The following is a 26,732-nucleotide window of genomic DNA, read 5'->3' as shown; positions in this document are numbered from 1 at the left end:
ACCAACGGTAACAATATACATGCATCTACTTGTATGTATATGTATATGCATATGAGTGTATTCGTGTGTGTGTGTGAAATATCTTCTCAATAATGCCTATAATCTATGATCTTGTACAACTTGTTGTGCGGCGCGCGTAGGCAAAAAGAATCTCGTTTTTTCAGTTATTAAAAAAAAGAAGAAAAAGCCATCGCTATTTTTACAATAAAAAGAAAAACAACGAAACGCAAAAGAGACAAATTGACAAATAAATACACACACACACACACACATAGAGAGAGAGATATGTCAATATATCAACGCTATATGGCCCCAACACACTATAGTATGTGCTTTAAAAATTTACATATGACACAAAAGCAGCGACAACAACAACAACAACAAGAACAAACAAGCAAGACAACAATACGAGTATTAACGAGCAAAAAGATAATAACAAAAAGATACGTGCAAGAAGAAGAAAAAACCTGCTAAACAAACGAAATTATTAACCTCAAAAGGAATTAAAACAATTTCGTTAAAAATAACACAAAATGCCAATAAAAGTTTAACAAAAAAACAAGAGTTCTTTCGCAAAAATAAAACAGCTTCATTAAACAAGATATTAAGATATTAATTCTACCTTTAATAAAAAGGTATATCAGACCATCCCATTGATCTGCCATTGAATTTGTAGGTTTTATGGGAAAATATTGGTATAACTTCCTGTAAAGACTTGACAGAAGTTGGTAGCCTTTATGTCTGCAGGAATCGAAGAGACCATAAAAATATTGGCGGATATTCAGAGTATTCAGTGCCCTCTAATCAATTCAGTACAGTACGGGACCAAAAATAACAAAATTTAAATATTTAAAAACAATTTTTTTTTGACACACCTATTATTGTGTCCAGCCGAAATATTTGTATTTTATGAATTAACCACATGCTAGTTTATTTTTAATAATTGGTAAAGCAATTTATTATTTGTTTTGTAGCTGAATGTTTATTTTGAAAACTAATTGAATTTTTGAGAAAAATTCAAATACATATGAAAGACAAGCTTTTCTGAAAAAATACACCTATTATTCTATCCAGGTGTGTACAAGTAGTATACTTCAGCAGTACAACAAGTCCGTTCGTTCGTTTGTCCGTCTGTATGAATGCCAAGATCTTGGAAAGTAGAAGAGCTAAAGAACCCAAACTTGATATACATACTTTATTCCCACAAGTCCGTGTAAGGACAAGTTTGTGTTTTTTTTTTTTTTTTCTTGAAGCACCTCCTCATTCCCCCCTCATTAGTGTTTGTTCCAAAACCGTCGTAATTTTTGAAACTGCTTAGCCAAGTTTAACAATTACATCCGCTCTCCGCACACCTATTTTATGCTAAAATATATATTTCTAAACTGAATTCGTTTTATTTGTACCATATTTTCAAATTTAATTTAATGAGAATTGGGTTTTTCGATTAAGATTAGATTTGTGTCGTTTTGATAAAAGACTTTTTGCCATTTCTACGATAGCTTCATAATTTCTCTTTCATAAAAACACCGAGCTTTCGTTTGATCAGATATAAACTCTATCCATTATGTTTTTTTTTTGATTGTAAAATATACTGAATTTGTTTCCTAATGGAAGCATCTGCGCTTAACACAAATTATCTCACAAATAAATCGATCGGACTTTTTTCAGAGCTGCATCTTACATTTGAAATCAATATTTTAGGAATTATAACGCATAAAGGGTGGATTTCTTTTTCCTCAACCATCTGTTAAGTGAGAACAGAAAATTCAGAAATGAAAAATTAAAAATATTTAAAACATTTGATTCATTTATGTATATACTTGTATGATTCAGTTGATTCACTTATAATATAAGATAAAACTACATTCTATTTAATGGATCGGAAAACTTGCATACCTTTTTCAAGTCCTATCCTACTATCCCTACATATATTGAAATGACACTAGAAAATCGGGCAATTTAATCAAAAAAGAAGGAACAAAGTTGGGAGACACTACTATAAAAATATTCTAAATATTTTTGCTGTTCAAAATCTAACCACAGGCATATATGTATATAAGCATATTACTTCTGTACATTTCTTTTCTCAGCCTGAACGCTATTTTTATATTGTTTATATATATTTATTTTTTTTTTTTGTAGAAGTCGACTCAAGGCATTTGTCGGATTATCTAGAGTGGCTGCTGTTTTCTAAAGCGAAAAAAAGGCAATTCGGCAAATATTTGAAACGACAGAACTTCCACTTTTCTCACGTACACACGATCTGATAAAATAGTGAATAATAAAGTTTGATACGAGTTCCAGTATTTTTGGCAATACGAGTACACGTGTGAATAGACGAAAAGTTGATGGATGCCGCTAATCTCGTATTGTTATTGTTTTCCGAAATTGCACGAACAGCGTGTCACAATGCTTTTTCTCATCCAAACTAGTATCTTGTTTGTTTCATCTCGTGACACCCGTACCCATATAGAAATAATCTCGCATAGCTGATAAGATATCATTAGAGAACAGTTAGTTGAAATGTTAATTATGTGTTGGCCCTATGGGGAGGCTTTTCTAAATCTAAAATGCCAAAGGTATTCTGTTTAGCATCGCCAAGGGTGCTACTTAATGGCTACGATATGGTTGAACAATATTTGAGATAAACCTCTTACTACGATTTATTAAGAAACAACATTATATCGCTCAGATGATGAGTTGGGTATCATTTCATTTTAGAAAACATTTCAAAGGTGTTCCCAATAACAGCCATATCATGGAAACATAATTACGCATATAGTTCTTGCTGTGTTAGTTAACTGAAGATAGTGTTGATATAAAGAATTTATGGCAAAACACAAAAATGTTTTCAATTGAAAGTTAACACATCTGAGAATCCATTATTATCACTAAATGATTTGTAGTGTCAATGTACATATGTTTGAAAATTCTAAAGAAGCACATTCTTAAAAAAATAATTGAGTGATCCCAATAGGAAGCTGCAATAACTCAGGAGACATGCTTTCGATTTAAACCGCCAGTTGTTTTGGATCAATAGTTTGTAATAAACTCTTAGCCGTTTATGTTTATTTAAACAAACAAAACAGAAAGCAAACTCTGTCTAACAATATAAGTACAATACACAAAACTCAGACTTGGACCCACAAACCCAACCAATACACACTATATCGATCTAATATACACCAAATTCTCACATCTTGCTCATTCCTCTTTAACCATAGATTCAATCATATCCCTCGCCCTTAACTCCAATTATTCTTAAAAAACATAGTATTAAGTCAATAATGTTTAAATACTGCTAGCTAGAAACAACAAAGCTACCTTAGTAGTTCTTACTTTAAGGTATAAAGAATTATATAATAGTATATTTTTATCTAAAAAAAAACCATAAGTTAATCTACTAAGATGTTTTAGGGAGTCAATCCAAAGTTTCACATTGGCTTAAATTCGTTTAGGAATAAAGTCTTTTAATCAGAGGAAGAATTTTGTTTTAAATAAATTTCAGCTCGTTCGGGATTCTATTTAGATTTAGAATTAGGGAAACTCGCAAACTCGCTAAGAATTGATACTTCGTTATTATATTTAATTTATTCAAAATATGAAAAAATCGTGTAAATTCCAGATGTCTTCAAATTGTAAAAGAAATGTTTAAAAGCTTTAATTTATAATCTGTTATACTTGTAAAGTATTAAAATATTTGAATAATTTTAAAAGAATTGCGTAAGTTTTGAAAGTTTTTGAAATAGTGAAAAGTTTTAACTCGCCAAGAATTAATATTTCGTTAATATATTTAATTTATATAAAATATGAAAAACAAATATGGTATATACCAGATCTCTTTAAATTATGAAACATATGTTAAACAGCTTTAATTCGTTCAAAATTAATAATCTGTTATAAAGTTAAAGTATTCATGTATTTTTTAAACAAATGAGGTTGTTTTTTTTTAAGTTTTTGAATTAGTGAAAAGTTGCAACTTGCTAAGAATTCATGTTTCGTTATAAATTGAGTAAATTCCAGATATCTAAGATCTCTTTAATTAGAGAAGATAACTATGTATGTTTAAAAGCCAAGATTAAAGAAAATATTCATTGATTAATATTCTGTGGGAAACTGGTTACTTATTTAGAGTCTGTGAATGTTTTTTTTCCAACTAAGTAGTATTACTAAGAACGCAGATCATTTCTATGCTATGTTTGATTCAAGCACTTGTTGTTGTTGTTGTTGTTGTTGTTGTTTTTGTTGCTGTAGCCAATTGGGGAATCTTTCTGGCTGGCTAGTTGGGTAGCTGTTGGTGCGCTATTTGATGATTATATTATTATTGTTATTATTATCATTATCATTATTGTTGTTGTTGTTGTACGCGTATATTTTTGTTGTTGACTCTTGTTGGCACATTATTGGATTTTATTTTGCACATCACGCACGACAACCATTTTTCGGTATCGCCGTATTATGCCAAATGGCATAAAATGGGTTAAGCGCATTTGCCATGGGCAGAAGAAAATGAAGAGCGATGGCGATGGCGATGGCTTAAATGAAACCAATTGGTAACAGGCACGTACACACACACAGTGTATCCAGTGTGTCTGTGTGTGTGTGTGTGTACTTATTGGTGGCACTTGCACTGCGCTTTTATTTGATATCTGCTGCTGTTGTTGTTGTTGCTGTTGTGTTGTCCGAGTATTGTTTAGCTCTGGTTTGCTCCATTTAAGTTGAACTCGATCAATGAACTGTTTAGCGCATTACACGCACACACACATAGACAGTAACACAGATAGATAGATAGAGAGAGAGAGAGAGAGAGACCACTGCGCACCAATATACGGAAAAGTGGAGCGTTTAAGTTTCTACAAAACTTATTTGATTAACGGTAATTGTGTGCGGCAAACTCTTCAACTCTTCAAACTCAAACACAACACACCTTCACTTGTATGTAGAAAAAAATAAAATACAAAAAAAATGGGGGGAGGGGAAAAAAATCGTTGAAGAGCGAAGTCGACTCGACTCGTCTTGGTCTTGACTCTACCTCTACTCCAACACTCTTCTTGGTTCGATTGCACCCTGCTATTTTGTTGTTGTCGTTTCTATTGTTGTTGTTGTTGTCTTCTAAACATCGCGCACGCCGCTTACAGAACGCACACACGTCTCTACGCTTCGAACGCCTCTTATAGACTGACTCGAGTCGAGTCTCGAGCCCAAGCTGTGAGCGTCGGCGCGAGCGGCCCAAAAACCAAAACCGAACGACAACGACGACCACGACAGAGCGACGAAGCGACGAAGCGACGTCCACGTCTGACGTTGGTGGTTGACTTGTTTGGCTGTGGCGGCTTGTTGGTTATTGTTGTTGTTTTTGTTGTTGCTGTGCCGCCGCGAAGAAAGTCAAGTCGCACTTGCCGCGCCGCGCGACTCTTTCAGCTTGTGGCCGGGCTCTGTGGTAGTGGCAGTGGTTGGCTACAAGACTACAGTAGAGCTGGCCTCTAACGAAATTTGTGGCACTGGCTTCTATATTTTTTTTCTTATTGAAACTTCCAAGCAACGCTCAATAAACGTTGCTGAATTCAAAGATGTTCAACACTTTTTGTTTTTGAAAGTTAAATTGCTGTTAGGCTTAAGCTACGGTCAGTCAGGCAAATAATCTGTCGAGTGTTATCTTAATTCGATTACAGCTAAAAAGAATTGGATACGTAGGTATGTAAAAAAATTAATAATTCTTAAATAAACTAAATTAAATTTGTATTTAAATTAAATTAATAATTAACTGAATTAAATTGAAATATATATGTAATGACTAGCGTAATAAGTAATCTGGTAATTGTAACGCTAGTAGGATAAGTTTATAAATAAATATATAAAATACTTTTAATAGTAAAATATGACATACTTATACTTAAATTATTGGTGCATGTGTGTGATTGTGTTAGTTCCTATAACTAATATGATTTAATCAGTTATTTGTGTAGAGACAACAAATCTTTAAATTAGAAATGTTCATTTCTAAGCGGGCTAAAATTTGTATACAACTTTTTTCTACTCATGTCCCATGTTGGTAGCAATGAGGTAGAGAACACCATCTATTGGCAAAGTTTCTAAAATTTTGAAAACAAATACACAAAACATAACCTTACAATTTGCCATTCAATTACCTCGATCGCGATATGAAATGCACTTAGATTGCCTAATCCAAGCGGACAGATTGGCAGCAGGTGATTGTTAAGATGAAGCATTTTACTGGTAAGTATATTAATGGATAAGCAGATAAGAAAAATCGAAGAATCGAATTTTACAATGTCTGGCAAGTTTGAGCTCAATCGGTGAAGAACTTTTCAAGTTTTCACAACAGAATATATATAGAAAAGAGATAAAGATTTATTATTTTGTTATTTATGCTATACATAAGTATATCAATAAAATAAACTCTGGAAATTATTGCAGCTATTTATTATTATTTACTATGATACATTTTCGTTAATTTCGACAAATGTTGTCTTTAAAGAGCTCGTTTCCAGAATTGATCGTTCGTTATATCGTTGAATCGGTGAAGAACTATTCTAGAATCACAAAGATATTTTTATAGAAGGTAGATAGAAGATTTATTATTTTATTATTTATAACATATATTAATCAAATAAATACTTGAAATTTTTGAATACATTCATTATTATCACAATAGGCGTTTTAGTTAATTTTGTCTTTAAAGAGCTCGTTTCCAGAATTGATCGTTCGTTATATCGTTGAATCGGTGAAGAACTATTCTAGAATCACAAAGATATTTTTATAGAAGGTAGATAGAAGATTTATTATTTATACCATATATCAATCAAATAAACACTTGAAATCTTTGAATCTATTTATTATTATGCATTTAAAGACGTTTTTCGTTAATTTTGCCTTTAAAGAGCTCGTTTACAGAATTGATCGTTCGTTATATCGTTGAATCGGTGAAGAACTATTCTAAAATCACAAAGATATTTATTTAGAAGATAGATGGAAGATTTATTATTTTATTATTCATCCAGTATATCAATCAAATAAACACTTGAAATTTTTGAATCCATTCATTGTTATCACAATAGGCGTTTTAGTTAATTTTGTCTTTGAAGAGCTCGTTTACAGAATTGGTTGTTCGTTATAGCAACGTCCCACTGTGGCTGTGCATGCATCTATGTATGTGTGTGTGTGTGTGTTTGTGTGCGCTTGGAATGTGTTGAAATTAAAAGTTGTTGAGTTTTGGGCGCAGCGCTCGACTCTGTCCCTGCAACGCTCCCGCGCTCACCTCAGCGTTTACACGCTTGCTGGCAACATTGAACAGCAACAGCAACAACAAGAAAAGCAACAACAACAACAGAAACAGCAACAGCAATGCAATGCATGCTTTTTGGCCGAAGACAGGTGTATGGCACTTGTTGTTGTTGCTGCTGCTGCTTTTCATGTTACGAGTATCGATAGCATTGAACACTTTGAGAAGCCGTCGTCGCGCATTCTACAAGTTTTCCACAGAAATCAGCCACAACAACAAAATAAAAGGCACCTATCTGCCACAAAAGCCAAACTTGACTTGGAAAACTTGGCAGGCACTCTTGGGGATCGTTAGCATGGCTCTTGTTGTTGTTGTTGTTATTGCTGTTAATATTGTTGTTGTTGCTGGTTAGTGAAATTCGTTCTACTGGCTACCATAGATTGGATTGGATTTTGGTTTTCTTTTTGGGCACGGAAACGGAAATGGTCAAATTTAGTAGCCAATCCATTGGCGCCTTGTTCGGCCGATCCACTGATATATGTATGTACATATATACATACGTATATACTCGAATATATGTATGTATGTACGAGTATGTGTGCCACGTTAATGTGTTCGCTGAAACATTTAAAGGAAACTCACTTTCGAAAATGTCCATCGACATGCACTGGATCAGCAATAAATATTTAACGAAAAAAATCATTGAGAGCTGAAGAAGCAACTCTTTTGTCTGCTTAATAACTAAATACATTTGTATATTGCAGATATATGTATATGTCTTTGTTTATTAGAGATATATATGCAAAACCTATGATGAATGAGTTTCCAAATAGCATTTAATTTTTTAGCACTCTTCACTAAAACGTGAAGGGTGTGTCAGTTTATAACACCCAGAAGGAGGAATGATACATGTGTAGATGTTAGAGTCACATATACAGTGAAAACTCCCTTAATGGACACTTTTTCCAAAACATTTGATCGGTGTATAAAGTATTTAAGTATCTCCTTGGACGGACAAAAATTTGACCGACCCTGAGTGTCCGGGCAAGAGAGTTTCCACTATGAACAGCAGGAATCGCAATGTCCGCCTGTCTGTTTGAATCACTAGTCCCACAGTACTAGAGCTATGCATGGAGTCTTTTTTTGGACGAAGAGACCGACTATGTCAGGCTACTATAGGGATGTAAGTCGAAGGGAAAACATCGATATTCATGTACATAAAAAATCGATGAATGGTCGATGCATGGCAATAAAACATCGATGCATCGATGTTTTAAAAAATTAACTTTCCATAGAAAAAAACGGATTATATACAGTTTTAAAAACAACAACGCGTTCAAGCATATCAAGTGTGACATTATATACGAAAAAATGAAGATCAAGTGCTTAACAATCTAAAATGTATACATATTACAAAATACACATTTTAATGAAAACATCAAATAATTTATAATACAAATATACCTTCTTCGGTAAACCGCACAAAGAAATGTGACCGCCCAACAAAACATGAATGATGTTCGATGTTTGGACAAACATCGATGGATCGACGATGCATCGTTAGCCAAAAACCATCGGAAAACATCGATGCGTCGTGGTAAAAACATCGTCGATGCTCGATACATCGATTTTTTTTACATCCCTAGGCCACATATATGTTGTATTAAAAACTTTATATGGAAACCAAATTCCGTATTATGGGCGTTGTAGCCAGATCTGATCGCTTTGACTATTCCTCGTGATATAGGATAGTACGGATACTAGTATTTGGAATTTGAAATAAAAGTTTTGTTGTAAAACACAATTAGGGCAGACGAAGCTAACTTCTAAGCTCTTTTCACAATGCTCTCAAGGCATCCACACGCCTTTAGTAACACAAACCATTCTAAAAATAAGAAAAGAGTCTCTCACATTCATTCGATTGTTTTGTATAAATGAAAAAAAGATATTAATTATATTTTAGTGCAACATAGTTTGGGATTGTTTTGTTTTTGAGTTCGGAGAAGTTTCGAACAAGAACCCAGATGGCCATAACCAGCTACTCAAAGATCATCCTCAGCAACTAGACCGCCAGATACCAAGTAGAAACCAGTAGTGGATTCAACAACAAGGTACGCAGTACGGTCCTATATTCCAGGTGGACATCCTTATTTTTTGTAGGGTCGCCTCCTAAACTGTTTTACAAATTATAAGTATCTTTAGTATTAATTTTCTTTCACTTAGTAATTATTAAGACTGAACACCTAGTTTAATTTGTATTTGCATTTAACTGTAAGTTTAATTTAGGCTATAAATATAAAAGTATAATTAAAAAAATTGAAATTGAATTCAAGAATTCCGTTTATGTGATGTTGGGTTTCCCTATCTTCTGTTTCATGAATGTATCAGATTGCTATTGCTATTGGATACGTTACTATAACGAATCTGATTCATTTATACATATATATATATATTTATATACTGTTTGGCTAATTCCAGCTTCTTTATTTTTTAAGAATTGGAAATAAAAGGAGGCAGCTTTTTCGGATATTTTCGAATAAAGATATAGTGGTGACTTATTTCTCTACTCTCTAGGCCTACCAACTCGATGTTTTTCTTTGAAAAGTTATTTAAAATATTTACATATATTTGTAATTATAAATAAGAGTAAGTACTAGATGATTGAAAAAGCCCAAGTATGTATTTAGCAACTCCCACTAAAGAACTGCTCTAAAATGCAACGAACCTGAGCTTGACCTTGACCCTGACCCATATAGCGTGCCCAGCTGGCGCGATAAACTTTGCAACCAGAAACAACAACAACAACAACGACAAGAAAGAGAACAAGAACAGCAACATTTGACCCAGGGCCTTATACATTGTTCTTTATTTTTGGCATCTTAGCATTTGGCACGTGCCGAATGTGTGGCTATATATATATATATATATATATATATATATATAGTATGTGTGTGTACTTCAGTTATGCACATGGAGCATTTATTTATTTATTTATTTATTTATTTATGCATTGCACGCCCAACAAGCTGGCCAAGTTCAAAACAAAAACGTTGCGCTATCGGGCGATAACTGAAATGTGCAATTGGAGCACGTTGTGGGTTAACAAGAAAAATAATAAATAAAAATACATGCATACTACAAATAATAAAAAGAAAAACTTATTTGCGCACAAGTGCGCCATTTGATTAATGAGTTCAGCAACAACAACAACAACAACAACAACAACAACGACTTTAGTGCTAAAGTTTTCTATCGCTGAGAAAAAATTTCACCGAATGCGTTTTTGACAAATCCCTGCTAACCTGCTGACATGCAATGGCAAAAGCTTTCGGCGAGGAATTTCACTTTTGGGAAAACTGTAGAAAAATGCACGATGCACTTAATACTCGATGATACCATTGCCATTAAGTTGTCGATGCGAGTTACCGGACCATCCATCCGACTGGTTGTGCCAGCATTTTTTGGTGAAATTTAATAAACAACAAGATGCAGAAGAAATAATATCAAAATTGCTTTTATACTTGTAGATGATCTGTGTGTGTGTCTGTAAACAAGTTGCCTGCTTTGCTAAGCCAAGCCAAGGCAAGCCAAGCCAAGCCAAGCCAAGCCAAGGCCAGGCTCTGGTCGGCCATCAAAAGGAAGAAGCTACAAATAGCAGCAGCCAGCAGGCAGCCGACAACAACAACAATAGCTCCATTAACAACAACAACAGCAACAACAACAACAAAAGTTAGCCGCCAGGCATGCGCTCCACTAACTGATTTGTAGTCGCCATCGACCGAACTCGAACAAGTGACTGCACACACTACCCCATAAAAGTATATTGATAAATCGTACCAGATTCTTAAGCTTCAAATGCGAGCAAATTTATTCGAAAGCTTGCAACAAATTTATTGATATTTATGGCCATTTGTCCGTATGAACGCCTAGTTCTCACAGAATATAAAAGCTAGACACACCAAATTTTGCCAAAAGGATGCCCTTTGTGCTTTTATTTTTATTTTTAGATGCGCCCCCCACTTTACCGCTATTAGGGGTTTACCGTAACACTATGCGTATAATCATCTATATCTCGGAGACTCTAAGAGCCTCTAGCTCTTACCAAATCCCATCCAGGATGCCTTTTATGAAAATGTGTATTTTAGAATTTTCTTCTTCTATAAATATTTTGCACATATATACAGAGTATTTCAATGTCGGTGTTGTGTTTCTACATAACTTTCTGCATTAAGCCCAAAAGACATTTATTTCATCTCTTTGAGTTGTTAGCTACTTATCTGTTAAGAACTTATTTTTCTACCTCTACCAAAAGGGCTTGCTGAGTGAATGTGCTTCTAACTAAACGATTCGTTTTGTTTGTCTGTATGAACGCAAGTATCTTAGAAAGTATTAGAGCTAGACTCACTAAACTTGCTGTGCATATTCATTGAGGTTTTGTAAACGACGAGTTTTTTACCGCAGGCTTATCTATAGCTGAATAATAATCGAAAGATCCCAGTACAGTGATGAGAATACAATTATCGCGCAATGTTTGTGCAATATATGTATGTATATTATTGTACAAGCGATAAATGTATATCGGCTAAGTGGGCAGGTTGGCCAGCTAGCCAGCCTGACTGTCTGACTGACTGAGTGACTGACTGGTTGACTGACTAACTGATGTTGGTGATGGTGATGGCCTGCCCCAGCCTGGTTGGCTTTCTTTTGGGTGCGACGAGCGCGTTAAGCGTTTTTAATTGAATTGCAATGAAAGAGATTTTTACTCGGGCGAGTAAGGCGAGAAACGCGTTAAACCGCTTTTGATTTTTATGCTTTTGCCTTCCCATGCCTTGCCATACCGTACCACTCCATACCACACCACACCATACCATAAAATGACTTCGAATGGGAAAAGTGGGTAATCATCATTAGCAGCGTCCAGGCCGTGCCGAGAGCCGAACTCGATGTCGAGCTCTCGCTGGCTGATTTGAAAAACCAATCAACAACAGCTCCACACTCCATAGATTAGGCTTCACTGGGTGAGAGTGTGTGTGTGTGTGCGTGTGTGCGTGTGTTTCTGTGACAAAGCTGAATGAAAATAAAATTAAAACATTTTAACTGTCTATTTATGCAGAGGCAGACAGACTCACATGCCTTTACTTACTGACAGATAGCTGGGCAACCCACAAACACTAGACGACGCGCCCCAGCGACTGCACCGTCTTCAACATTTGATTGACAGGCACAAAGGCAGCGCCAACAAGTGAAATTTTTCCCCATAGCCGTATAATGCGCTTCTGGCCCCAAAAACTGAGGCAAAGTCGCTTCAGCACCTACGCACAGAGACCCAGCCAGCCAGCCACTGTAAAGAAATCTGATCTATTTGATGTGATTAGCGCATAAATAAATTGTCTTGGCGAGCCACTCAGACAGCCCAGGCACACAGAAGTGAAATGAATTGAAGATTGACAATTGAGGCATGGGCGCGTTTCCGAGGAGCACTTCAATCATCTCATTCAATGATTGCCATTCAGATCAGCAGGCGCTTATGCTGATGATGACGGCCTCTGGAATTTTCGTGTAGGCAGGTAGGAGAACCGCTATAAGTCACACCTTACAGAGCTCAATTGTAGGTATCATCATCATCATCATCATTGATTGGGAATTGTGTAGTCAGCAAGGGGTTCTAGAAAGTTTCTGCGACTTAGACAGATTTTAAGCAGCTTTCCACAGCTCTACGGTAAAATTATTTTCCAATCATTTGCATTTTTGAACGAATTGTAAATCAAAATCATGAAATTCTTTTAGTTTATGAAATAAACACCTCTTCGCTTCTAAATTCTCGCAAGTTCTTAGATCGATACAATTAGTAGCAATCTACAATATGACTAATGATAAGCCAGAAACATATTTACACACGTTTGCTTAGCTATAGCCCTTTTACCCCAATTGGTGGTCTTAAACATACAGCTTTCCACATCTCTACAATAATATTATTTTCCAATCAATTATATTATCTATAACGAAAGTTAAATCAAAATCATGAAATTCCCTTACTTTATAAAATAAACATATCTTCTGAATTCTTTTAAGTCCTACGTATTCTTAGCCATAACCCTTTTACCCCAATTGGAGGTCTTATATGTACCCGAGTTGGTTCTTAATGCGAGCGTCAATTCTCTTGACCGCTTGGCAAACATTGCGAAGAACGTTTTAGATATTAGAAGAAACTTTCTTAAAAAGGTAACCAGTAGAATCGTAATCTATAGAATAGTAAGTTCTAGAAATGGTTCCAGTTTTCTACGCCTTACTTATCCTTATGCGGTTTTTGGTTACATTTTAGAGCTTGTTCGACATTCTTAAAAAATTTAAGCTGTAAATAGAAATTGTCTTGATAATTATTACTATAAGGCTTATAAAAACGTTAAGAGAATACATAGTTTGGAGCCAAGATTTATAAAAAATATAAGAAGATTGGTTCTAAATGACATCTATGCTATAAGGCAGAAATCTTGTTTCCAGAGACCCAGAAATACACTTTTTCTTAACACACTGGATAAGTCTGAAGGACTAAACTAGAAGCAAGTGGGTTGAGTTCAAGAAGAATTGTGCTTTTCGAGGCAAACTTTATTTTCTATATAGGATTTCTGTCAAGTGGTGTAAAAGGTTGTTGAAGAATGCAGCACATAAATAAAGCAATATTTTAATTAATTATCAAAGTTAATTATACAATATTTAGCCTAAGACATTGACAGAGTTAAGTTAATTTAAGTTAGCTTTAAAAACTTGGAGAACAGCCTCTTTACCAACTTTCTTTCAACTACTTAGTAGATAGATGAGCTGTTTGTTTTCTCCAGCTCGATTGTCGGGTGCGCTTGGCATGTGCCTTTAATTGTGTCACTTCCTAGAATCTTCATAAAGTTCAACGCCTATGGCTCTAAAAGCTAAAAACACTCACAACGCTTTAAATCGCTGACGCATTTACAACCTTATATACTAAGTAAAAAAAATATAGTATGTGTACAAATACTGGGCCACGCGCCCAAAAGTTTCTTGAAGCAACACACTGAAAAGAGAATACAGAGGTACGTGAAGAAAGATAAGAACAAAACAAAAGGCAAGTGTAACAGGAAACTTGTGCGCATAAAAAAGTAAGGGGGAAAAAATAGTAATTATATCATTTAATTTATTTTTTATTTTTGGTAAAGCGAGTTAAGCAAGCAAAGTAGATCAAAATAAAGAGCCCGCACTTAGCCAAGCTAGAAGCAGAATATCTATTGTAGCAGATGGTGCTATTGTTGTTGTTGTTGTTGCTGCTGCTTAATTTATGGAGTAGGTACGTCGAGTTGTAATTGCAAAGTTACGAAGCGTTAACATAGCGTAAAGATTGCCCAAATATGATTGGGTTTTATGCACAGAGAGCTGCGGTAGAACGACCGTATAATGGACGCAACTGTTCTTCAAAAAAAAAAACCTATAGCTGATTAAGGGGCCTTTCATATTTCCTAGTAAATATTTATTGTTTTTTGGTAAGTATTTGTCTTTATTGATTCTTCAACTCGTACCGTTTTATTCTCGTTCAGTTCCAGCTACTGTTGCTTACATTTTGCGGGTAGTTGTTGGAAAATTGGTCCCGAAAGTGGGGGAAAATTGATTTTGTTAATGAAAATTATGAGCATTCTATTGATTCTTTAACTCTTAATTTGAAAAACCCACCATTTCCTACTCGTTCAGTTCCAGCTACTGCTGCTTACATTTTGTGGATAGTTGGTCCCGCAAGTGGGGGAAAATGATTTTTTTATGAAAATTATTCCATTGATTTTTCAACTCGTACTTTGAAAAACCCACCATTTCCTTCTCGTTCACTTCCAGCTACTGTTGCTTAAATATTGTGTGTTGTTATTGGAAAATTGGTCCCGGAAGTGGGGGAAAATGTTTTTTTTAATGAAAATTATTAGAGTGAGGCTTGACTGTACTACATCATAGTGTTTGGGTGGGAGTGTGTGAAGGGGTGCAACAGAAATTGATCAGCGGATCTGTGTTTAGTTGATATGACTGCCGCTTTTACTTCATGCGGGTGTCTGGTATTTCTTCGAATTCACAAACGAACAAAACGAAATAAAACAGAGCTTTGATTTCGACTTAACGGAGTTGAGTTGAGCGCGCCATGAGGCTTGAAATTAGTCGCAGCTCCATAGTTGTGTTGCCGCAGCCGCAGCCAACATTTAAGTCATAAAAGCGATCTGGCCAATTAATGAGCGCGTCTTGAGCGCCCGACGCCATTAGCCATCAAGTCGTGATTGATGTTTGGCTTATCAATCAATTTATCAAAGATGCGCCCAATTGCCTGTTTTCCCCTCCAATATAGTATATATATGGGCGTGGCTTCAGCCTTGATTGTTTGCATGTGACTGCGACTGGCTTGTTGTATAACCACGCGATCGAATGCTCGACCCATCGACAATACTCGTAAGTTAAAATGCTTACAGGCCAGAGCAGACCTGGCCAGGCCACTCGAACCAATGCAGCGTGAAATTATACGCCAGCCACAATATTATATGATTATATGGCCTATTTGCATTAAAAGTTAAGAAACCCTTTTGGGGCCAATGAAGTTGCGTGAATTGCTCAAAAGTGGCGAAGGCATGGGAATGAATCGCATTGGAAAAAGTCAGCTAATTATTATGAGTATAATTTGAGTGGGGAATTGTGCAAACACTTTCAACCAACATGATTGCACAAATATGAAGTGCAAACAAACGAGTCATACTTATTTCTGTATGAAAAAACGAAAACAATTACGAATTATTGATTACGCGATTGTACAGAGACCTTCTTACACTTTCGCTTTGGAAATACTCGTATTTGAAATATTTGCGCGACGAAAAGTGTTTCCAGTAATTTTCTATGTTAGTTAAACGTTAAATCAAAATTGTAGGTACATATATTATGAGTATTTCTATGACAGCCATAAAGGGTATATAAAATAAATGTGGTTTGTAATTAATTATATGCACGAAAAATTAACAATTATTCATTATGTTGCAAGTAGTCGAACATAAAAATCATTGCATAAAACTATATATGCTCGTAGTTATATATATATATAATGTCCTATCCAGGCACTTTTCGAGAGAACTTTGTATTCAAGTAGGTTTGTTTTTTTTTTAAAGCGAAATAATCATTAATTTATAGTAGCTTTGAGAAAAGGAGGATTACACCAATATCCTTCTTTTAGGACTATCTTGCATATTCACAATGATAAAAAAATTTTAATTTTTATTCGTTCTCTCACAATTTATTAATTTTAAGTTATATTATACTTTACTCATTATTTATAAGCAAAAAAAAGACTCATTAAATAATGATTTTTTGATCAAAAATAAAACTAAAGTTGTAATAGTCCCTGCCTTCTTCATAGGGAATAAGGACAAAATTTATATATATCCTTAAACAATAAGCCTAAAGTGCAGTGTAGGACGAACTTTAAAAATTATATTTATATATTTTATATTTTTATATTTGATCAAAAAAATAAAACTGAAAGAATAATAATTATTTTGCAATTTTTATAATTACACATACTTGTATAATGTTTATATATATATATATTGACTGATCATAAACAATTAATGAAGCTATGTTATATTATTTAAACATAAGTTGATTTCTCGTCTAAGTTTGCTAAGACTATTTAGTACTTAGATTCATTTATTTATGTTGATTACCGTTTAAATAGGCCAGACTATTTTTTCTGAAGAGCCGTTCAAAACATAATGCCAGCTAGATCTTCAAACAATATTCAATAATATTCATACTTAAGCCGAATGTAGCGTATTATAAGCCTTACTTAGGATTATGATTGCTCGATTTATACTTCGACTTGGCATGATTGCTTTTGGGCATAACAATGTTTCAAAGGTACGAGTATTTCTGAGAAAATATTGTTACAAGTAGTAGCTCGGCAATTTTTGTTTAATTATTTATTTATTTATTTTTTTTTGCATTACTGCACGCAAAATGTACGAATTACAACGATAAATAGAAATTTCTATTTATACAAATTATTATCAAGTGAAAGTGCACGCCAACACAGAGCAAATGATTTGTTTAATGTGCGCATTGATTGATTTATTTGTTCATTTATCGACTCGCCGGCTATTTGCTTCAATATTTTTATTTTTTGCAAAGCTCGAGCACGAGTGTGTAGTACTATTGTATAATAAAGACAATAATATATAATATGTCTGTGCATAATGCTTAAATAATTGTGGCATGAAGGCAAGGCAAGGCAAGGTAAACAAAAAAAAGTAGAAGAAATACGATATACGAGTATAGATATGGGAGAGATGTGAAGAAAAACAAACCCACAAAGCGAATCAAGAGTTGGAAGCCCAACGACCGAACGAACACACACGCACAACAAACATCAGATTTTGCTTCCTTATTGCACTTACACACACACACACACACACACAAACACACATATGCCTGACAGGTGCTGATTAGATGGGCTACCAACAACAACAATAACAAACATTTAAGTGCAATGAGGCGCGCCAACTTTTCGCAATGTGTATGTGTGTATGTGTGTGTGTGTGTGTATTTTTGTGCTGCATGTCATTCTCTATGCACCATAAATAACTTGCAGGCTTATGTAACGACTGCTGAAAAACAAAATAAAATAGACGCCAACGCCGCGCAGCTTCAAGTCAAAACAAAAGACTTAAGACACAAACTGTGCTTTGCTTTCTTACATTAATGTTGCTGTAGTGGCCACTGTTTTGGCCATCATTGTTGTTATTGTTGTTGTTTTACATGTTAATGCCATTTAACTGTTTCAACGCTTATTATTGTCGCTGTGCGCGCCGTTTCCACTCATTTCCTATTAATTTATGTTAATTATTTTCTTTTAAGCGAAAAGCACAGCAGCTTCTCCATCGCTCGCTCCCTCGCTATAAGGTTGACTGAATGTAAGATTCTCTGACTCTCCAGCCAGCATATTCTGTCTGCCATCTTCTTCGTTCTGTCGGCAAGTTCAGTGACATGTTGACAATGAAATGACAAAAGTCTAGAACAGCAGCAAGCTGCTGGTGTTGGCTGAGGGGGGAAACAAAAGCCAAAAGGTAAGATAATAACAGAAAGAGAGACTTCAAAATGTAAGGGAGGAACAAGAGAGTCTCGCATATGATACGAAAACTATGTGCTTTTCCAGAACGGAATTAAAAATGTAGAGAAGCTTAAATAAGAGGGAGAGCTGAGTAGAAGGAAATAAATTAAGCAGAGAACTGGGCTTAAATAAAAAGATTTAAGCCAAGAGAAAATATATAAATGAAATACTCGTAAGCAAAGCAATATGGCACAGAAGCATAATAAAATAAGATAATGGAGAATAAATGGGATGGAATACAAGGAAATAAATAAACGGCAGATAGAAACTAGTCAAGCAAGTCACTGAATTAATGCCAACAAAGAGATGAGCGAAAAGGGACAAAAGGGAAATAGAAAAGGGTGGAAAAAAGTGATGAGTAATGAAGAAAACGCTTGCTTCGAGCTGTTGGATTGATTGAAGGAGTTACAGGAAAATGTGGGAAATTCCACTCACAAGTTATTGAATAGGGAAACGGATTTCTAAGCACTTTGTTAATATTATGTAATGCTGATATGCATGGAATGAAAAATGTTGGCGAAGTTGCTGAAGAAGCAGCTCGGAGCAAGAAAGCTTAGTTAGCTAGTTACTTATTATATATCTACTCTGTATATACTTATATTATATATATACTATATGTCTATTATATCTACTCCTATGACTACGTACATAAAAAAACCAAACGCCAAGTTATTTTTTATAGTTTGAAAAGCCTTTTCATATTTGTTTTGATGCTGAAGTATGTTTATATTGAAAACTAATAAAAATAAAATTAAAATATATATGAAAGTCAAGTCTGGGGGAAAAAACGCTTTCCAGTCAATTCCCATAAACTGTACTCGTTTTTTGAGAGATGTGCCCAAAAGTCTCATCAAAGACGAGACAGCATTGAATGGAAACGCGTGGAATGCGTGCATTGAGAACTTTGTTGGCATTGTGCATTGTTCTATGCCGAGTGCAATTTCATGCGTCAAAGAACGATTTCTAAATATAGAATGATTGTAAATAAAGGCAGACTTTGTGACAAATTGCGCAACGAAACTAGGAGAACATCAAACCGAAAAATTCTGATTCCGTATTGATCGCAATTATGCTTCACTTCACAAAATTCTATGTAACACCAGTCGCTGTCTGGTCATGTTTTTAATGACATTTGTGCTTCTTCTTATTCTCCTGTTTACCAAACTATAATGCGATTTGCTTTAAAAGAAGAAGCTAAAAAAAAAAACACCATATAGTTAGATGCTTGAGGCGTTTATAATTAATATCATGGCATGACTTTTTTCGGCCCCTTCTCTCGCTCTTCTTTTTTTTTTGCTGCCGATAATCATGAAGAATGCTTGGTTGATCGAAGCAGGTGTTGTTGTTGTTGCCTCTGTGATGATGATGATGTCTTATTCTTCTTCTTCAATTACTTGTTATTGTTGTTGTTGCGTGATGTCATTGTCAGGACTGTGGCGCATGCCGAAGCTGGTTTGTGTCTTTTGGGATTTTCGGGTATAATTAAAATTCTTATTTTAGAATAGCAAGAATCACTTAAAAAACCGCAAGCTAATAAATAAGAAAAATGGCAGAATCAACCGAAAAAAAAACACCAAAAGCCTAAACGTAGTCGTTAAATTTGAGGTCAGCTTTTTAAAAATATCAAATGCTCTTTTTTCAAAACAGAGTGTAGGACAGTGCCGATGGTGGGGGCAGCAATACAAAAATGCAGCCACAAAACTTTGAGCTTCGGCAGCTAAAAAAATATATATATCTACCATATACTATGTATGTTGTCTGCTACATATCTACAATTGTGAGCAAGCTATGTGGACTTCAACTTTTGGCTTATTGTGCAACAAACTGTAAAATGCCTAAAGTCTTTGGCCTCTGGTTGCCTTCACGTCTCTTATCCACTATTTAGTTGGCCGTTTCCGCTGGGCGGCTAACATGACACCGCTCTCTACAGCGGGCCAAAAGTTCTAGCTTCAGCCACAACAGCAACAAAACAGTAACAGTACCAACAACAACAACAACAACAAAAATTACACCTGTGCGCTGAAAGTTGAAGCTAGAGCTGTTTTGAAAGGCCCCCCAAATATGCCTCAGGGAGTGTGAATCGCTTACGACGAAAAAAAAACATAAAACATTCATTTTAAGAAATTATAAAAAAAGAGAAACTTCAACTGCATAAATGAACAACAATTACATACAAGTATTACGTTAACTAGAATTTTTCGTAGCCAATAAGTTGTGCTACTAGCTCGGGGTCTGCTTCTTCTTTTCAGCAACATACAATAGTTATGTGCGTTTATCAAAGCATGAGTCACCAACATTTCGCTGATCTTCCAGTTTCTGGCCTCTTCTGTTTTTGTTGATTTAAATCCACAGAAAATTGTCTCTCAATTATTTATAAATAAATTTCATTGATTACTTTTTGTTCGCATATTCAACCAGAAACTCGCTCTTGAAAGATTGGCGCTGGCAAGAAGCACTGATACCCGAACAGGAAGAATACAATTTTAGAGGAAAATTAACACAAGCAACTCAGAAATACACAATGAAAAGAAAATAACAGAAAATTACATATAAATACGAATACCTTAGACAATCTAAGACAATCTCTTGCTAAGTGCTAAGTAATTTAACTTGGAGAACAATAAAGTATCAATTTCAGCTCAATTTATTTCAAGGTTATGCCACAAAGTATTATTTTTTAGATCCAAAAACATGGCGCTTTTTACGAACGTTGTAAACATAATACTGTTTTCTTATTTTCCAAAAGTTCTTTCGATACGCCATAATTATGTGGCAAAACTGTGTTTATTTATTTTTTTTAATTCGACAAACACAAGCTGGCGGTAAAATTATAATGAAGCCTTATAAGCTAAAAAAGCCTAAATAGGAAAATTCTAATCTAATTACAAGAATGTCTAATAAATGCCTCCGACTCGATGGGGGGAATTTTATTCACAGGCGTTTATAGACACCTGAGCAAACAGTAAAAGGAAACCTACATTAATTAATAGCTAATTAATTAAAAGAAACTGAAAATAAATGTAATAAGAGGAATCTCCGAACCGGTCGGGGAAGAAAGCGCAGAGAGATTTCGTTTGAGAGCAGGTGGAAATTTTGAAGCATAAACCCCCGGTTTGAATGAAAATGTTTATGAAATATTAACTTAAATGGTGCTTTTTAAATAATTTCGGATAGAAACAGGTAAATTGAAAGCTGTTTGTTTCTGGACCTGTATTAACAGGCTCATTTGAGTGGTTGACCTCTATTAATGAAGACTTATCTGTAACACACACATATATGCATTATGCCTATTTTTTTCGTATAATAATACCGCCCGGATTGAAGCTACCTCAAGGTGGTCCTATATCTAATATATCTGAAGACGAAATCGTAAACATTGCTCGCCAAGCCCAAGCGAATGAGTTTGGTTCCAATATTCGAGGATCCACTTGAAGGAGATATGTTTTGAGCATCACGGATACTCGAAGTTCAGCTGCATTTAATTTCATATCTAGACTAGTAGAGTGCAGAACTATTGAAGGCGAAGGCTGAGTTTAAAAAGGGCAACCTAAAAAGCTGGTAACTATAATCAATTGAGCCATCTCTTTGGCCATGAGAGCTCTGCCAGCTCGATTAAATCATGCATACTTAATTTCTTAAGGTCTGAATAATACTTTTTGTTGCTTTTAATATCTTTACTTTTTTAAAAAAAATTATTGTAATTTCTAATTCATTTTTGTTGTTGTTTCTATTGTTTTTATTTTTAATATCTGAATGCATATCCCGTATGTTTTTATGTTATGTTTTATGTTTATGATATTGACAGATATCTGTTAGAAATGAATAAAAAGGAAATTAAACAATTCGCATTTCTTGAAGGTGCTGGCTCTCTACTCATTCGCAGAACTGCTGGGCAGTCACGAGGTCGTGTGGCATGTTTGTGTGTGTGTGTGTGTGTTTTTTTTTTTTTTTTTTTTTTTGATCACCTCTGTTGTGCCACAAGCCTGACAACGGCATCAGCATCAGCACCGGCACCGGCACCGGCATCGCAATGGCATGTTTCTGTGATATTTTTGGACCGCATTGTTTCGGTTTCTGTTTCAATTATGGGATTTTTTTTTCTTCTGCCCTGCCCTCAATCGAAAATGTTCGCAATGCCTGCGTACTTGAAATGACTTCATTTGCACGACCAAGCGACCAAAGCAAGCGCACAAAGGTTCGCTCTGGCTGTATCGCAAATCAAGGTTAATTGTCTGCGTGTTGTGCGTGTTTGAGGCGCCCCCCCGTGCAGTTTTATGTCCCATCGTCCTACCATTCCCCCCCCCCCCCCCATTCTGCTGTCCATTGTTTGGGCTTTGTGTACATTTCCAATCAATCAGGCTTACTTTTGTTTGAATGCTTTCAAGTGTCATGCACGCAATTTGCATGCGCGCCAAGACACAAAGGCAACAACAACAACAATGGTGATAAATGGTAAATGACACTACAACAACAACAACAACAACAACAATAGCAACATTAACAACAACTCTCACGACGCCCACGCCTCGTGTCTTTGTTTGTTTCTACGGCTTCGATTTTATGGTCAATTCAATTGTAGCCAAGAGTCGAGTTGTCGCCTTAATGTTGGCTTGCAACGATGATTGGACTGTGTTGACAGTTTCGGCTTTTTTCTAGGCCCATTAAAGTTCTACAGGGCTTCACACTCAGCTATGTTCCTTTTTCTTTTAAGCTGCATAAATACAAGATTTGATGGTGTTTTGCCCAAAAAGAACAATTTCTTCCAGGCAAGATGTTGTTCATTATTCATAAAACAAATGACAATTTATTTATTTTGATTAATTTATTTACTATTTTATCTTTTGGAAAATTAAAAATGATTTAATTAACTTGTTTTACCTATTTCATAAAATGTATAGTTCAATTTAATTGATTTTATATTGTTATTGAATTGAATTACGATTTCAATTAATAAGCACAAAGCGCTTTAATATTTCCGTAAATTATAGATTTTCCAAAATTTAATTTCGACTCTGACTACCCTGTGCTCCTCTTAGAGGCAATATTTCTAAATTCCTTCTAACTTTAAGGAAATACAAATAGCAAAGCTTCGTTTTTGATGCAAAACCCTTTAACTCTCATTTGTTGTTTATACACTTTAATTATGCCTTTAAAGTTACATTTAAATGATTTTATGATTTGATTTTACGCATAATTAGCAACAATTGAATTGCGATGAAGAATAGTTCATTTCTTTTACCAGCAGTTTTAATATTTGTTTGGCTTGTTGAGCTTTATTTCACTTTTATTTTATTGTTAAGCTCATCATAGATTAATGGCAAAAAAAAAACCATTCATAAGCCACACAAGGCTTATTGTTGACAGTCATGAGCCATTTTAGGAATTTATTTCACAATTCTTCAAGCTTAAAACATTTATCATTGCCGATTCAGTTTTATATAGCAATTTATTTATCGGACATAGTTGATTTGTAATATTTACTGAAAACAGAAAGGCTGTTTTATTTGCATTAAAAATCTTCTTTGGCCAAAAACATGCCAACAACCAAGTGAAGTTTTAAGTTTGTTTTGTATTTAAAAAAATGTATGCTTTTAATTAATTTTTTTAAACTCGTTTTTTTATTTATCGAATCTTCTCTCTTAGGCAAATCTTATTTATTTAATGAATTACAATTAATTATTTAAAGCACGGCATTAACGTTTATTGCTGGGTGGGGAGGTTTCATCGCTAAAGTCGTGAATAGATATTAAATGGATAGCCAAGTAAAATACTGCTTTAGTCTATTAGGGTGGGCCTGAAGCTTGACCTGATACTTAGCTTTCATCTTGGCGATTTCATCTTTAACAGATCAATGTTTGAGAATATTTGTATTGCGTAGTTGCCAATTAATAATATTTATTCTCTTGTTCTTCCTTTGCGACATAACTATTTGTGAAGAGAATAAACTAATTTTTAAAATTTATTAAATATTCATTCCAATAAGTCGCTATAAAATAACAAATAAACGCAATTAGCAATTGGCCAGCTAGTTATTTGAAACATGAGTTATCTGAAATATTTCAAGCACAATAATAATATTTGTATTCAAATCGTCTGAAACCTAAAGCCACCCTTAAGCTCCAAACCAAATTTGTGCAAATCACTTCCTAGTCTATTATTTATTGTGTTTGCTGGCTTCCCCAAATAGTCACAACTGGCCATTTGTTGCGACTCCCACACACGCGCAAAACAAAAGACTTAGGCGACAAACTTGGCTAGTCAGCACGTTGCAAATCAAATCGGCAGCTGGCAAAAAGGAAAATCGTTTATCGTGTGCTAATGTGCCACTGTCCGCCTCACATCCCCCTTGCTACTTGCCCGTCGGCTGAAAACAATGAAAAGTGAAATTGTCTTGACATTTTTGGCCACGTTTTGTTTCTTCTTCTTCTTCTTTCTGTTTCTACGAAATTTTGCTGCTGCTTTTGTTGTTTTTGTTTTTATTCGAGCGCGCCAGCAAATCAATGAAAGTCGTCGCTGGAGTTGGCGCCAAATGCACTTTGCCGCTCACTCCTGTGCACACGATGTCTCTGTATATGTGTGTGGCTTTACAGTCGGCCGATTTCGCGTCATGCCAAAAATGGCCACAAAACTTGCCGAAAATTGCAAAGAAACTTTACGACAAGCCAACCAAAAACAAAAAAATGATGTAAAAATTACAAAAGAAAAGGCAAACGGCAGGAGAAAGGCAGCGAGCCTAGCACACTGACTCGCACACCTGAGTCAGGCTGACAAAACAGTCTTAACGTCTGTCTGTCTGTCTGTCTGACCCGCCAACGTGCCCCTTCACGTCGACACGTTCACTTCGCCTTGTGGCACATTTCTGAAGGACGTTGCCAACAGGTGGGCGTGGCCGATTTTCACGCGCATTGAAAAGTGAAATGCATGCAAAAAGCGCCATAAAAACATCAAATAAAATACGGGTATACACAAAAAAAAAACAAAAAACTAAAAAACAACGGCAAACAAAAAGTATTTTGTTTTTTTGAACGCATCGCAAAAATGTTGCAAATAATTCAACGTACTCGTACATTGGCAATAAATGCAATTAAACATTTAACATGACAGGCAAACGGCGAGACAGGCAGCAACTTTCACCTATCGGCCAGACAGGCGCACACTCATATTCCAACGGACATATATGAGGCTAGAGATGGGCGCGTGATTAGCCCGCCAACTTTAAAAACCTACAGCTTAGTTCGAATCGGCTTTAAACACTTTTTACTTTTTTACTCTTGTACGCTGGAGCATTGCTTCGCCATTCGTTTTCTAGTAAAGTAATAAGTTTCAGGTAGTAGTAATAGTTTTTATTTTAAGTAATAGTTTTAGTTTGAGGATTAGAGTGAAATATTGAACTGAAAATGTTCTCTCAATTCAGTTTGAAGCCGAAGAAACAGGCTGCATTGGCTTAAGAAGTTATTTTTATTAAAAGGGAAACAAAACGAACCTGGGCTCCCATGTTTCTGTTTCGAACTGTATCTTAAGACTAATCTAATCTAATCTATACTAACAATGCTTTCTTTCTTTAATATACTAAGAAAAGAACCTTAGAATAGAACTGAGTTGAAATTTTGTTCAGTTTTTCTGTTGATCATATGCATAACCTATTATTTAAACGCATCGTTCTTTATTTCATCAAAATTTTAATTTTTTTTTAGGCTTGTTAATCTTAACTTTAGATGGTATTTAGTAATTATGTAAACTAGGGACGTAACTCTCTCTTCGCTGCGCTTTGCAACATAAAATCCAATCTTATAATATCACTTTAAAGCTGATCTGGATCTATGGCCCATAGTTATGGGAAATTGCGAATGGAAATGCAACCATCCATAATATTCCAACAATTGAATCCGAATAATAACTCTCGATGGAGACACAGGAGAAAGGATGTACCAGCCAAGTTTTTGACCTTAACGGCAAGTTTCTCCAATCGGGTTATACTCAAGAATTTACTAAGAATTTTAAATACCACAATTGAATTGAAAAAAATATATCTCTATTAATCACTGTGTAGTTATTTTGATATTTTGTTATTGTGAATTTTCGTCATATTTTAATTATTTTCTTTATCTGAAGACTGCTGATGTACTTCCTGAAATCTTAGTACTTAATATTGTCAGCTATTCATAAATTAAATTGTAACTAAAATCTGCATTTCTTTAAAATATTCGTATTTATCGTAAAGTCTTGTAAGCATTTCTCATGATTGTTTTTTTGAAGAACCAATATTTGTTGATTCTTATTTATCTGCTGGCATTTTTATAATCTGAAGACTGATGTGCTTCCTGAAATCTCAGTACTTAA

General features: G+C 34.9%; 1 protein-coding gene across 2 annotated transcripts in view; it reads right to left on the bottom strand.

Moving 5' to 3' along the window:
• Positions 1 to 26,732, bottom strand: part of LOC115627111 (zinc finger CCCH domain-containing protein 13) — a 72,509-nt gene that overhangs the window by 6,839 nt on the left and 38,938 nt on the right. Inside the window, exon 1 of one of the 2 annotated variants that reach the window (XM_030522676.1) lies at positions 5,033 to 5,157. The exons of the other annotated variant lie outside the window; for it this stretch is intronic. The gene's annotated coding sequence lies outside the window, so the exon portion shown is untranslated. Of the gene's footprint in view, positions 1 to 5,032; positions 5,158 to 26,732 lie in introns of those variants that run through there. 2 annotated transcript variants of the gene reach the window in all.

This window comes from Scaptodrosophila lebanonensis, unplaced genomic scaffold (assembly GCF_003285725.1).
Source record: "Scaptodrosophila lebanonensis strain 11010-0011.00,11010-0021.00 unplaced genomic scaffold, SlebRS2 tig00000092-arrow-pilon, whole genome shotgun sequence".
Lineage (NCBI taxonomy): Eukaryota > Metazoa > Arthropoda > Insecta > Diptera > Drosophilidae > Scaptodrosophila > Scaptodrosophila lebanonensis.
Note: the sequence above shows the minus strand (reverse complement) of the source record. Positions and strands in the feature narration are given on the sequence as shown.